At 41.2% G+C, this 15,260-nt stretch overlaps 1 protein-coding gene across 1 annotated transcript in view; it reads right to left on the bottom strand.

The window, feature by feature from the left end:
• Positions 1-10,695, bottom strand: part of Sema5a (semaphorin 5A) — a 313,257-nt gene extending 302,562 nt beyond the window's left edge. The window contains exon 1 of the mRNA XM_042695214.1: positions 10,643-10,695. The gene's annotated coding sequence lies outside the window, so the exon portion shown is untranslated. The remainder of the gene's footprint in view (positions 1-10,642) is intronic.
• Between the last annotated feature and the right edge of the window lie 4,565 nt (positions 10,696-15,260).

Genomic DNA, 15,260 nt, shown 5'->3' with positions numbered 1-15,260 from the left:
ATGATTACTATACCCAGTGCTTACATCATAGAGCTCATGGATTACCATACCCAGTGCCTACAAGTGTTAATCATAGAGATCATGGATTATCAGACTCAGTACTTGTAAGACTCAGTCACAAATCTCCTGGATTACCTCATCCATGGCCTTCAAGACTCAATCATAGAGCTCATGGATTACTACCCCCGTCAGGCCTTCCAAAGCCCAATCATAAAGCTAATGGATTTCTATAGCCAGTGCCATCCAAGGCTTGATTAGGAAGAGACTTCTCCTGAGAACAATGAGCACATGAACTACTGATCAGGGGAAAGAAGAAACATAATAAATGCTGAAAGGGACTCCCATCAAATACTTCATGGTAAAAATCTAGCCTTATTACCTATAACAAGAATGGCACCTTATAACAGTAGAGAATTTTGTTGCTTAGATGCTGGATGAAATCCCTCAAGAAGAGAATTACTTTTGGGATTTTTGTTGTCACTTTTAAGATCACTTCTGAAGTATCAAAGAAACACTGTTGAATAAAATGTTACCAGGAGCTTTTGAGCAGAAGCCAGTGCATAATAAGCATCTAGCTTCCCCATGTCTGTCTGATGCTTGTTTTCCTCTTGGAAATCTCTCCTAGGTAAGGGGCAATGACCCCTGAATGTCTATCTGTAGTCTCGCTTCTCCTCCAATTACCATACCCTCCTAGGTAACTATCTAGACTCTACCTGAATGAGAAAGAAAAGCTCCTCGCCGCAAATTTCTGTGGCCCTAGCAGAGTCTTGGTTTTTTTTAATTGTCCAAAATCTACACTTTCCTGGGCTTCTCTGTCTCAGTAAATGATCCAGTCACATTCACGTCCAAACGTGCATTGTATCATTAATCCATTTTCCTCTCTCTTGCAATGCCCAATGCATCCAAATCCCATAAGCTCTACCTCTAAAAAATGCTAGACACCAACTTCTCTCTAATTATCCCTACCACCAACACACTGGTCCCTTCCACTCTCCTTCCTTAGGCAGTCACCTGTAATAGCTTCCTAGCTGGTTACTATGCTTCCTTTCTTGCCATCCATTCTCTCAGTCATGAATTAAAGCCAGCAAATTGTGTTCCACCACACCCACAGTAAACATGAAAATTGCACACACCAGCTTTCAAAGACTTTCACCCTAACTCTTGACCTCTTTTCTATTGATTCAAGCTGCTTCCTCTTCTCTCACACACTACACACAAAACTGACCCAAAGTTGCTTCCTATTCACATAAGATCATCTCAATTCTCTGCCTGGCACTTACCAAGGAATGGTCCTTTCCATATTTAATGTGTATGTATTTATCACTTGTGGTCTAGCCCTCCTGCCCAAAAGCATGTTTCTTGAGTCAGGAGCGTTCCAGTTCTGTTTACCAGCACAACTCCTACTCTTCAAAGAGACTCTCACATTCTCTGTTTGGGAAAGAGGAATAATGCAGGTTCTCTTTCATTACAAACTTGCCTATCATTGTCAAGAAAAGTAGCTAGATGTTGATGTCAATAATAGAAACATGATTTCCAATCAGATATTGCTTGGGATGCCTGCTTGTCCTTGGTGACCCCCATATCCTGGAAGAAATGGGTCAGATGCATCATTTGTTTGCACAGATGTTTGTTCGTGAGGGTTTATGTTGGAGAAAAACCACCAATGTTGTGTTTTCTGCAAGAAAATTATACAGTAAGGGTGAGTTCCAACCCTCAAAATATTTGCTAGCTCAATGAAATAAAACCAAGGTTCTATTTGTAGAAACCTACAGCTGGTATATTTTGAAAGGAAATAAACATTTAAAATAGGTAAGCTTAATAGTTTGCAAATCTTGTCCATAATTATTCTCCCACTGGAATTCCTCAGAGACCCTTGCAAAAATGAAACAAGTGAAATATATGCTGAAATAAGAAGTCATGGGCCAGTCCAGATTATCTTGGTGTGACCTTGGTTCACTTTGAATTGAAAATAATACAGAATCAGCCATTGCTTGGCAATTAACTATAAGGCCACTGAGAAGATGAATCGATCTATATAATACAGGTTTACTAGTGTCTGGAATAAAGGGAGTATTCAAATAATTTGAGTTTTATTATGAATAATAATGAGCTATCAGTATTTTCTAAAGTGCTCTAAAGTGAAATGTTGAAACACCTTTGTCACATTTGAGTTGTCATTCCTGCACTGTAAAGAGTTACATGGTGACTTCTTGCCCAAGTCCTTCAGATCCTAATATGATCATTGCTGCATGCACATGGAGGAGGCCGTGGAGTACCCACTTGACACTTTCTATACCCAAGAAACTAGCATGGGTTTGAAACAAGGAGAAGTTACCCAAATCAATAACATCTTCATTCACCTTCGGTTAAACATACGTGTTTTATATGTCTGACCATTTAGGATTTGCAAATACTGTGCCACAAAGAAAGAGCTTATCCAAGAGTACAAAAATCAAAAAAAGAGTAGATATAAGGCCTTAACATTATATTTACAGTCTTGACCCAGTAGTTAGAATTGATTTCATAATCATTGCTATGATTATGACATCCTATTTGTATGCCTAGATTACAAAATAATATTAAAAAGAATACAGCATAATACATGACATTAAAGTTATAGAAAAATCAATTTAGAAGTTTGGCAACATAATGATAAAAGTTATAATAAATTAAGCCAAAAGGAAGAAATTTCAGAAAATCAGAGAAAAGTGAACAGTTATATAGACTTTTACAAAATGGACTTGTCTACCCTAACATATGGCTAGCTCAGTGGGAATGTCTTACAATGAGCACTAATGAAGGATATTGTGCTTCCCTCACCTTGTCCTTCTGTCTGGTGCCTACTCCATCCTGAGATGCTGGTATTCACATCCCACAGCTATGTGTTCAGGGATAGCTGATCAGGGAGCCAAGGATCATTCAAGCTGTGTATGCACATGCACCCACAGGTAGGTGGCTACAAATTTGTACCTACAACACAGTCAGTAAACAACACCAATTTGAAAGGTGCTACACAGCTATGATCATATTGTTATATGAGTCTTTTAACAACATACCAACTATTTTGCCAGAGATTCAAAAATCGACTATATGATTGTTAATATTTTAGTTATTGGTTCCACAGACTGTAGCCCTGCAATTCTAGAGCAGTGATATCGATATATCTGTAAAATCCACATACTAATATAGCTCTAAAACTACAGATTAACTTTTTTGTCAGTTGTAGGGCTTGAACTCTGGGCCTGGACACTGTCCCTGAGCCTCTTTGTACTCAAGGCTAGCACTCTTACCACTTGAGCCATAGCACCACTTCCAGTTTTTGAGTAGTTAATTGGAGAAAAGAGCCTCACGGGGACTTTTCTTCCTGGGCTGACTTTGAAGCTCAATCTTCAGATCTCAGCCTCCTGAGTAGCTAGGATTACAGGACACAAGTACCTGGCTTATATTTACTTTTAATTACTGTTTTATTCTTTTTTTCATGTTCATTTGAAAATGCTAAAAAGAGGGGTTATCGTTACATTAAAATGAATAATTATGCTAATATATTTGACAATTAGATCAATTTATAATTCTAAAAATAGCTATGCTATGGTTCCATCTGTGTGTGTGTGTGTGTGTGTGTGTGTGTGTGTGTGTGTGTGTGTGTGTGTGTGTGTGTGTTGAGCTCTTTATCCATCTCTCTCATCTACCCAACTAACCCAGAATTGAGCCTGCTGAATGGCAGGTGCCCTGCTCAGCGTTGCTGACGCTGCTCTCTGGATAGGAACATCCAGATAACTATGTTACAGGAACTACAACTTAAAGGTTCAGAGCTTGGCTCACCTCATGACCTAGCAGTCATGCTGTGCAGTGCTGTGCTATTTTTATGTTTAATAAAGTGTACTCCTTGAAGATGATACCGATGAAATGCTGCTGTGACGCTGATAGTGATCCAAGCACTCGATTTAAGAATGGCTAAACACCAGGAAGGAACTGACATTCGATCCTCCAGTGCAGGCTACAGGCCACCTAAGCTTTGGTTCTATGTGTACCTTATACACTAGAGGTTCTTTGCAATTCTTCTGAGTCATAAACTGGGTGTATTCCTGCTTGCTTGTAATCCCAGTATTTATTTAGGAGGCAGAAGTCCACCTGAACGATATAGTGAGATTCTTTTTGCACACAAATAATATAGTATTACATACATACAAATAACCAAACATACATACATACATACATAAATGTTGACAAAAAGATCAGAATCCACAGGTGATGGCACACCTTTTCCCATCTTTGATATACCAGGTACAGCAAATATAACTATGCAATTATTCTAAAGTCATATACTAAATATCTTTAGTTATATATGTAGCACAATCAGAAAGCTAAAGAACACATTTAAATACACTCTTAAGGAACCTCAGAGAAGCTCTATTTTACAAAGGCTCACTCCCAATAACTTCCAGAAATAACACACATACATTCAAATGTTTCTTAAATACCAAAAGAAGAACTCAACAGTCAAGCCCAGAACCTTGCAGGCCGAGGAAGAAGAAATGCACATAGACACAAATACAGCAAGGAATCCAGCTTTCAATTCCCACTTTAAGAACTCGCACAGGAGTGTGGGGACACAAAATCACTTAATTCATCTAGTTACGGAAAAATGTCCCTAGGGGACCTAAGAATTGTTGGGCCTAAGAAGCCATGGGACCTAAGAATTGTTGGGCAGGAACATCCAGATGCTTGACAATATGGAGAAAGTAACACCAATTCAAGCTGGACCCTGGAAAGAAGAACCCCCTCCTCAGCTTGTGGCTATATGGAGAGACTCCAGCTAACCACAGAAACAGCAGAACTTTTCCCACCCACACTGGAAAATCTCCTAAGAGCCATCCAATCATAACCTATCAATTCATCCATTAAACAAGTATTGACAACCCATAAGTCTTAGTGTATATTCAGACCCAGGGATGGAGCTGTAAGCAATCAAACTACTCAAGAATCCTGCCTCACTGCGGGAGGTCACACACTGGAGGACTGTAGACATTACACAGAATGAATAAGCAATAGATTGAGTCTGTCAGCACTGAGAGGGACAATACAGTGGTGAAAAACAATAACAGAGGCTTTTAGGGAGAGTGTTGCACCATCAATAGCTTGTCAGGAATGGAATATTTCAAAAAGATACAGTTGAGTATATCTGTTGTAGGAGAAGTATTCCTCAGGGAGAATTGGGTACAGAGAGCAAGCACTAAGGCCACAGAAAGGAGTCAGTGTAAGAAGAGACAGCAGTGTGGATACTACATTGGTGAAAAACAAGCTGATTCCAGTTTATCTGGGGCCAATGACAGTAAGAGAGGGCACAAAAGAAGACCTAGGCTATGCATGTGCCTTGCAGGGTATAGAGGGATGCTCTCTTTCCTCCTGAATAAGACTTCTGCCACCGCATGAAGTAGGCAGCAAGCTGCTCTGGATGCTGGGAGGGCCAGGGACAGAGGCAGGGAGAGCACTGGAAGAAGACCTGAGAGATCACTAATGCTGGGAGCTTAGACTAAGGAGCAGCAGTGCAGGGATTAATAGGCAATAAGACTCTAAACTGATTTTAATTCAAGAGAGGACAAGAATCAAGTCTTATTCCAACTGCTGAGTCCTTGACAACAGGGAAAATAGATGACTGGTCTTTAATAAAACGGGAAATTTTAAAGCAGGATCTTTTTAGGGGCCAGGAGAACCAAAGGTGCCTATTTTGGAAATGTGAATTTGAAGACCACAGTAGATATCATTTTAGAAATGTGAAGTCAAGGGCTGGGAAGTTGGCTCAGTGGTAGAGCGCTTGCCTTGCATGCCTGAGGCCCTGGGTTCGATTCCTCAGCACCACATAAGCAAAAAGAAAAAAGCCAGAAGTGGCGCTGTGGCTCAAGTGGTAGAGCGCTAGCCTTGAGCTGAAGAGCTGAGGGACAGCGCTCAAGCCCAGAGTTCAGGCCCCACGACTGGACCCCCCTCCCCAAAAAAAAAAGAAATGTGAAGTCAAGTTGTAAGACAAAACAAGTGTTGAAGTTGCAGCTGTGGAGCTTGGGGACCAGGTCCTGGCCAGGATATACTTGAGGGATCAATCTGTGTGTAAAAAATACAAGCATGCTGAGAACAGTGGAGAAGATGCCATGTCCAGGCAATGAACTCTGCAGAACTTCACCAGTAAGATGGTAGGGAGATAAGCAGGAAGCTAAGATAGAGTGAAGGATCAGGCCAGGGAAATGTCCTGAAACCGGATAGGAAACCATAGGACTGACCGTTAAGTATGACACCACTGATCCTTTAATAGAGTGATATCACAGAAGTGAGTGGCCTGACCCGGAAGGCTTTTCAGCTGGACTGGTTGGGTGATCAGAACGGGTTATAGAGAAATTAGGAAAATGGGAATTGACAACAACACACAGGGAAGTGTTTTTAGGATTTTTTTTTCTCAAAGAGAAAGCAATAGCTAGGTTGTAAACACATGGGAAATTAAGATCCACAGGTCAACTTTTACTTGAGACAGTAGATATTCCCATTTTTACATCAGAGAGGGAAGAACAGAAGCTACTGACACAAGACAGAAGACCTGCTTAAGAACAACAGGACAAACGAATGGAATGGAGCTTTGCCACGGCTGGGTCACGGGCCCCAACAAAACTAACCATCCTGGCTGCCACGTCGGATTCTACATCTGCCCTGTTTGGCCAGTGCCTCCTTTTTACACAGTACCTATAACAAGGAAGACCCCTGCAATGAAAGAGAAATATTACCATTCTTAAAAAGTGTGTGGCCTCTGGGCTTTGAACACCCATGTGGATTAGTCAGAGGCCTGGCAAGTGCCTTAGATCCAACCATCTAAGTCCTCATCAGTGGAATGTGAGAACTGTTCACTATTCCTGAACACTAGTATATGAAAAGACAGTGGTATTTACTTCCCAGAATCTGCCAGCCATTTATTTTCCCAACTATTTTTTCTGCTTTGGTTTAACCAATAGTGGTCAATGCTGAGGTTTTAAGCAGAAGTAAGTGATGATGACTTTGATCCTTTTGTGTCTTGTGAGACTAAAATAGACACACACACACACACACACACACACGAAAGCCACACGAAATGCTCACATGTTAGCAGTGGATATGCATGGACTCTGGAGGTCTGCAGCCCTGAAGCTGAGAAGCCTCTCCAATCCTGGAGACAATCAGGAAAACCCGAAAAGCCCATGAAATCCAAACATACAAACACTGAGTCAATCTTATGCCTTTGGGAAAGTCCTGCCACAGGATCTTACATGGAGTTGATAGAAGAGGCAGCATCCTTATGCACATGTAAATCTTCAAATCCTAGCAGTTAACCCCATATGCATCTGCCCCTTTAATGGACATTTGAGAATAAACATGCACCCTGTTTCTAGCCTGACTTGGGCAGGGAACTGAGAAAGGAAAAAAAAAGATTCTGTACCTCACTATGCATCTGTGTTTCACAAATATTTATAGTGCTCATAAAGCTGGTGACCTCTCAGACGATAGCACACTTGGCAGACACTCATCTAAACAAAAGGGAAAAGGGGCCAAATCCCAACAGAAGAGGACAGAGGGTGATACGGGCCCCCAGGCTCCACAACGGGAGTTCCAAAGCATTGTAACGTGGACAATGCAAGAGGACCAGGGAGCTGCCAGTTCAACTTTGGTAGCACAGAGCGAAATGCATGTGACACAACAGATCAGGTCTGCAGAGGCCTTTCCAGACCACCTCACAAAGTTTTTCTACAGGGTGACTCAAAATCAGGACAACAATAATGAGTGACATTATTAAGAGTGACAGGCTAAATCTTTGTCCCCAAAATACAACCGTTCCGCATGTACAAGCAAGAGCTGGAACTTATACCAACAACACATACAGAAACAAATTTAAACTATCACAACATTCTTAGTAGAAAAATGACACACAAGAAAATTGTTATCAGCATTTTCTTAAGTATACTTAATCTCTTTGTCCAAACAGTCAGTGTGGTTTAAACACATCATGATCTATTTTATGACCTCCCTCCCTCCAAACCTACATCCATTCACTTTCTTTATGTTGTAGGCAAGAAATATAAATAGCAATAAAAATAAAGACTGGAGCTCTGGTCCATGCCCGGGTTCATGCACATGTCAAAAAGGACAAATCTAGATACACACTTTCAGGAAAAAATAAACATGAAACAATTGTTGCAAGCTCATTGCAAATAGGTATTGTAGATAAGTGCCTGGACATCTGCACGTGAGGTCAAAGACCTATACATCTGAGATCTGATGAACATCACCCATCTTCATACTCATCACATAAACAATAAGGAAAAAAAAACCACTGTGTCAGGGACCAATCCTAGCAAATGAGGAGCTGAAATCTGAAGATCACAGTTAGAAGCCAGCCCAGGTAGGAAAGTTCATGAGACTCAAATTTGTTGCCAACTAAAAGCTAGAAGTGGCGCAGTGGTTCGAGTGGTAGAATTACAACCTTGGGCAAAAAAACCTAAGAGCTCCTAGGCCCTGAGTCCCAGTACACACACGCACGCACGCACGCACGCGCGGTCACTGACCCGCGATAAAGGGAGAGGGAAAGGGAACGGGAAACGAAAGGGAAAAGGGAAAGGAAAAGGAGCACCACACCAAAAGTTAAACCTAAGGATATGTGAAAAGCACAGCATTCATCACGCTTTGCTTAACCATGAGGAACTGTAAAAACATGAAAGAATTTCTGTTGTCTGGTAGTAGACGAGGTCGCCACTGTAGGATAAAAGAATGAGCATCTGGGACCTCCCCACTATGTACAAGTATTTTCTTTGTCTAAACATCCTAATTAACCTAAAATGGGGCTGAGAGCTGGTAGCTCACATCTTCAATCCCAGCCACTGAGACCTGAGAATCATGGTTCAAAGCCAGTCCTTCACATTCTAGCTCCAATTAACCATGAAAAAAGATAAACAGGTGACGTGGCTTAAGTAGTAAAGCATGAGCCAAAAAAAAAAGCCTTACTGAGAACCTGGATACTGGCAGAAAAAGCATTTGAATTGGTTGATTGGTTTTTGTTAATGAGAAAGAAGAGAGTCAGAATGAAACTGATAGCAATTTAAAAATGAATATCTAGTTTTACATAACTACTCTGTACATTTAAAAGTTGGAAAGTTTAATGAAATCAGAAGAAAATAAAAAGAAAGTTACATAAATTTCTATGCACTGAAATAAGAAAAAATGACATTGTTAACATGGACTTCTTTAAGATGATAAAATTAATAAGCACAAGAAACAAGCAAAACTTTTAGATAAGCTAATAAGTTAGATAACAAAACCAAATCAATCAAATACTAAAAGCATTCACATTATTAAAACTCAAGTCCTAAAAGGTGTTAAAAAATGATGAGGGCTGGGAAGGTGGCTCAGTGGTAGAGTGCTTGCCTTGCATGCATGAGGCCCTGGGTTTGATTCCTCAGCACCACATAAGCAGAAAAAGCCAGAAGTGGCGCTGTGGCTCAAGTGGTAGAGCGCTAGCCTTGAGCTGAAGAGCTGAGGGACAGCGCCCAGGCCCAGAGCTCAGGCCCCATGACTAGCAAAAAAAAAAAAAAAAAAAATGATGATTCTCAATAACTAAACAGGGACAAAACAATCTTCACACTTGTTTGTTCTCCAATTCCTTCCTGGTATAATGCCTAGTTATCACTTAAAATTAACAATTAATTAATGAACAAACAACAAAATACTTAAAGAAGTGAATTTCACTGCACATTGACAAAAACATTTTTATGTTAAAGTAAGGTGTATCACAACATACTATTATATATAAAACATGTTTTGTATATATATATATATCTATATATATATGTATGTATGAATATATAAAACATCTCTACAAAGTCTATTAAAACTCTTGGTTTTGAAACAGTAAATCAACTATAGTTAGTCTGCCTTAATTGATTACCACTTAATTAAAAGAAAGCTTTATGACAATAATTGCTATTATTTATTAAGCATGACTTCACATGGAGCCTTATCAAACTAAAGCTTGATAAATGCAGGATGGACATCGGAGGCATAACTCTTTGAACAATTAGCTGACAGTTTAACAAAATGAATACAAGGGAGCTGAAGTATGCTATATGTGAAGGGGTGGAGCTTCCAGACAGTGGGGCAGAGGAATGGAGAAAGAAATGTCGGGCAAAGAAAGCAATAGTGGGAAAATACAATCAGAATCCCCAAAGTACATAGGTCAACATGAAACAAGGTAAATTGAGAGGACTGGGGTTAGGAGAGTTGGGGGAGATTGATGAAGAGGTGACACTATGAAGATGTATTTTACTGATAAACTGACATGCCGAGTTGAATAACCATTTAAAGATAAAAACCAGAAAAATTAAAATAAAATAAACCAGGACAGAACACAAAAGGAAGCAACAGATAGATAAAACTAAAGCCTCATGAGTCACACAGGCCCTTCCCACACTTTGTTTGCTCTGAGACTTCACAGGAGCAAGATCAGCCCTAGATAGCATTGCTTTAAAGAAGAATCCTCCTCCTGAAAGCTTGTTCCCTTGCTGACAATTTTCAAGCAGAGGCATGTCAATAGAGAATACATCCAGTCCCTCACTTCCCATTGAGATGTTTTACTTACCAAAAGGAGATGGGATGGAGTGGAGGCCACGTGCCCTCAGTCATGAATTACCCGAGTTCTTCAGCCACATGGGCACTCCAACTCTTTTCTGACACCAACCCTTCAAAAGAAAAAAGAGAGAGGAAGAGATTGAGCCTATTAGTTTATTTTAAAAGAAGCTGTAGTCACTAATTGGTCATCAATTCTACAGAGTTCCACTAATGTCCAAACAGCTTTAGCATCCCTAGTCTACAGAAGAGAAACACAGTTCAGGCTGGTGATCACCAACAGGAGAATCTGAGTCAGTAACATGCACACCAATGGATTTCTTCCTTCTAAAACCAGGGAAATAAAAAACTTAATGCTGTTCAACATATAAAACTTTGGTGGGGAGGGGAGGAGGAAGATTGGGTGGGGGGGAAGGATGGGAAGGAGAAACAAAGGAGGAGGCTACAATGCTTGATAAGAAATGTACTCATTATCTTGCCCATTAATTGTAACCCCTCTCTACAGTATTTTCACAATAAAAAAAGCTATAAAAAAGAAAAGAACTCTCACAAAACATCCAAAAGAATCATTGTCTCAAACTAATTGTAATTACTTTAAGCAGTTAGAAAATAAAATTGTAGCAATTTTATAATAGCTTACTCCATTTTTTTGAAACATAAAGTACATAAGAAGATGTATTTCAAAAAAGAGATAAAGACAATAGGTATAGAATAATACCAGAATTGGAGTTTACCCTTTTATTTACACATTTATTATTTGCTTGTGCACAACTAAGGCTTGATTAAAAAGAAATACAAATCACAGAAACAACTGATTTTATGGAAGCCTAGAAAACTGGTTGGATTTCCTGATCCAACACAGAAAATTAGAAAAACTTGACTTCACAATGGAATGGTCCATTAGGAACGCAAAGGTAGACCTTGAAGAGATGGATGACTTCCCAAGTAATCCTGTTGTAGGAAATGTGTCAGCTGCTTATGAAGATGCCTGCAGTGACAACACACATCCAGACTTTGGCGTTTTCTCTTCCTTTGTCACTCACTTTGTTTCTTTTGTTCTACTCCCCACATTGGACAGATGGACATGTAAAAACATACCAATGTCATTCATCCATCTTCTTTCTCTCTTTCATATTCTCTCTCTTTCATATTCTCTCTTTCATATTCTCTCTCTCTCTCTCTCTCTCTCTCAAACACACACACACACACACACACACACACACACACACACACACACCCCAACCCACACTGGGAGCAGCTGAAAACTATGAAGATGAAATAGAGAGAAAGCTCTCCCAGAACATTCTGGCTATTCCTGCAGGCAATGAGTCCCATGTGGTCCACTTCAGTAATAACTGAAAGGCCCTCAGCCTCCAGAAAATAACCTGAATTATAGCAGCTGGATAAAATGTTGGATATGCTGAACTGCCATTGTGGAAGGCCTGGGGTCCAGAGGCTAGAGAATTGTGATTAAGTGGCTTGGGATCTGCATGAGGATTCTAGTGTCCAGAAACTGCCTTTGTTGACCATCAACATCATGGGTAACAAGAGTGTGACACACATTTAGAAGTGCCCACCATCAGTACAAGATGCCCAAGAGCCCAGGTGCACTCAGACTTCACAGCACCGCCAATTCCAAGGGCTCGACTGAGCCTTCAAAAGCCGGTGACATAATCTTCTGGAAATGACAAGGTGCAGATGTGAGAATCTTTGAGGCCAAAGAAGGGTCAAGGAGCAATTCCCACAGTAAAGAGCCATAGTCAGTTTAGAGTGTTTCCTATAACAGCATGTTAAATAGAAACAATGATGTAACTCCTCTGAACAACTATTTAACAAAATAGCAGGGAAGCTAAAACATCTTTGGGGCAATGGGGACCACAGGATGACACGTGAAAGGAGGGGGCAGAGTGAACACATGTAGTCATTTTATCCTACACACATATATAAACCTGGACTACACATCTTGAGGGCGAGGACGGGGGGGGGGGGGGGAGGGGGGCGATGAAGGATGGGGTGATACTGATCAAGATGCACTGTACTCATAACCTGACATAGAATTATAACTTCTTCATACAACTACTTAATAATTAAAAAAAATAAAGACCACTGGCAACATAAAAAACAGCATGTTTGAGTTGTCTCCCTTGAGCACTAAAATCTGTTTTACAACAATTATAACTAAAATTGCCTTATAAGTTGGTCTAGGTCTCAACTGAAATTTAAGTATTGAAGTTGGACAGATTTGCTGGTCCTGGGCGTGGATACAGAGCAGTGTTTATTAGCCCCTATATGTGAGCATTAAATTAAAAACAGGGCTGATGCTCCCTATCCTCCAGAGCGCCCAAAAGAAAAAACAAACAAACAAAAAAAAAACATGAATTCAGGCCCAGTAACACAAAGAGGAAGTGAATACTCAGGGAGATTATTCCTGATGACTCTGGCTGGCTCCAGGCCTGAGCAATCACATCCTGGAGAGCCAGATAGCCCTGGTTACCGCCCCCCCCCCCATCCCACACACACACCGCCCCCTTTCCCTCTCCCCTGCCTGCCCCCATTTTAACAGATGTTAGAAACCCAGCCCAGCCCTTAGCAAAGCCAACATTCAAGGAACAGAGCTCCCCTGACTGGAGGAAAATGCAATGGGAAGTCGATCCCGGCCTCGGGATTTAGGAGCACAGCCCTGCAGTGTTCGAACCTTAACCTGTGTTTAAACCAACAGTGAAAAGAATGTTTAGCAGCCCAGTTCCTGGCACCATGCATGACGCTATGGGACTTTCTGCACCCAGAAGGACACCCCCATTCAAGGACACACCAAGAACATCATGATGCGAAGGTGGCCTCAGGCCGACAGCACAACAGAAAGGTGGAGCCCTTGGGCAAGAGTCCAGCGAAAGGAACAGAGGATTCTTCTGATCCAGAAGCTCAGCAGCCTGTGCCATGCGGCTTCCAGTGGTGTCATCAACACACAGATGCATAACTCACAACACGCTCTTCTAGAAAACTAGGAAGGAAGTCAAAGGTAAAGAAGTTACAAAGCCCCAGACACTCACCCACACACTTTATGAACTTCGCTTTCCCTGTTTGGCTCAGTTCCATATCACCCTGTTTTCTCTTTTTGCTTAGTATTAACCTTGGCACAACCTCACAGCCCTCACTGTCATAAGTCTCAATTAGAGTCCTTCTTTGGGGGGAAAACACCTGTCACTATAAGCATGTGTGCAGAAATATTACTGGAATGCTTGGTTTGCAAACAATCAAATATTTCCCAGAAGTTTTACCTTTACAGGCTTTGAAAATATCTGCAAATAAAAATGTCTAAATAAAATTTAAACACCAATTATAACTTACTAAGCACCCATCAGCACATGGCGTTCTGCTAAAATATGCGATTTTTTTCTCTCCACTCTCCTCAGAAGGAGGTGAGACATGGGTTTATACACCTTGTAGAAATCAAAGGTCAGCTAAGTAACAACCTTAATTCCAGAGATTCATGAAACAAATTCACATTTCAGGCCAAAAGCTCAAGTTGCCAATTTTACAACAATAAAACTACCCTGGATATAAAATGAAAATGGACAGACTACCTGGCATCATCATAAAGTCAAGTACAGTAGTAGACAGAAAACCCAATTAGATACGGACTCAAGGACCCAGCAAACTACTAGACCAAGATTTCCTATTCAAGAATTTTACCAGTGGCCATGAAGCCTAATTGGCAGGCTTCTTGTCATTAGCCAATCTGTTAACCACAGAATACCATATGGTCATGCATGCATGTATGCATTTTAAGTTGCTAAAAGACAAAGCAAGAAGCAGTGGGAGAGGCAGTCACACAAGACCCTGCATGATACTGCTGCAAGAGAAGTTACTTCCAAGTGGAAGAACTGATGAAAACTTCCTGACAAAAGCTATGTGTGACTGGGTCTTGATGGGTGAAAAGAAGATGGGTAATGCATTAGAAGAGATAATGAAGTTTGTCTCAGTGGGGGTGCATTGTATTTGAAACCAATGCAGGATTGGCCAGGAACCCCCGAGAACCATCCAATTGTAGTCAAGAGCTAATCTGGTCAGAACACGCTGAGTTTGGAGCACCCATGTCTGGTACTGACACTGGCTTGGGTAAAGAGATGGAAACTCATCCACGAGGACACTTGAGACAAGAGTTTGCAGGAATGAAGAATGAATGCGGATACGTGAAACAAAGCCAATGCAGTTAGGTGGAGAGATCAGCACTACAAAGAAGTGAGAGTCACAGTCAGAAAGCTGGCCTCCCGCTCAAACCTGCAGAGGAATGCAAGGAAGTAAACTGTTACCTTCAGTGAGAGGCTCAGGAAGAGGAAGCCCAGGAGAGCAACACTGAGCAGGAACATGGGTTCCAGCATCCTTTCAAGGCCACATCCGGCTACCTGGCAGGAGTCTCCCAGGAGCCCACGGAGGGCAAAGTGAGGACAGGACTGTAAGGAATGTCTTCATGGAAGAGGGATGAAGGAAAGCAGGATGACTATGTCCAATGAAACATCGAGATGACAGTGGGGTTTCAAGAAATCAATATGGCGGCCTGGGAAGGGCAGAAAGGAAAGAAAGGGAGGGATGCAGCTGGAAGCAACCACCAGGCAGGACTCTCTCACTGT

Source organism: Dipodomys spectabilis, unplaced genomic scaffold (genome assembly GCF_019054845.1).
Source record: "Dipodomys spectabilis isolate Male_0828 unplaced genomic scaffold, ASM1905484v1 ptg000179l, whole genome shotgun sequence".
In the NCBI taxonomy this organism is placed as follows: domain Eukaryota; kingdom Metazoa; phylum Chordata; class Mammalia; order Rodentia; family Heteromyidae; genus Dipodomys; species Dipodomys spectabilis.
Note: the sequence above shows the minus strand (reverse complement) of the source record. Positions and strands in the feature narration are given on the sequence as shown.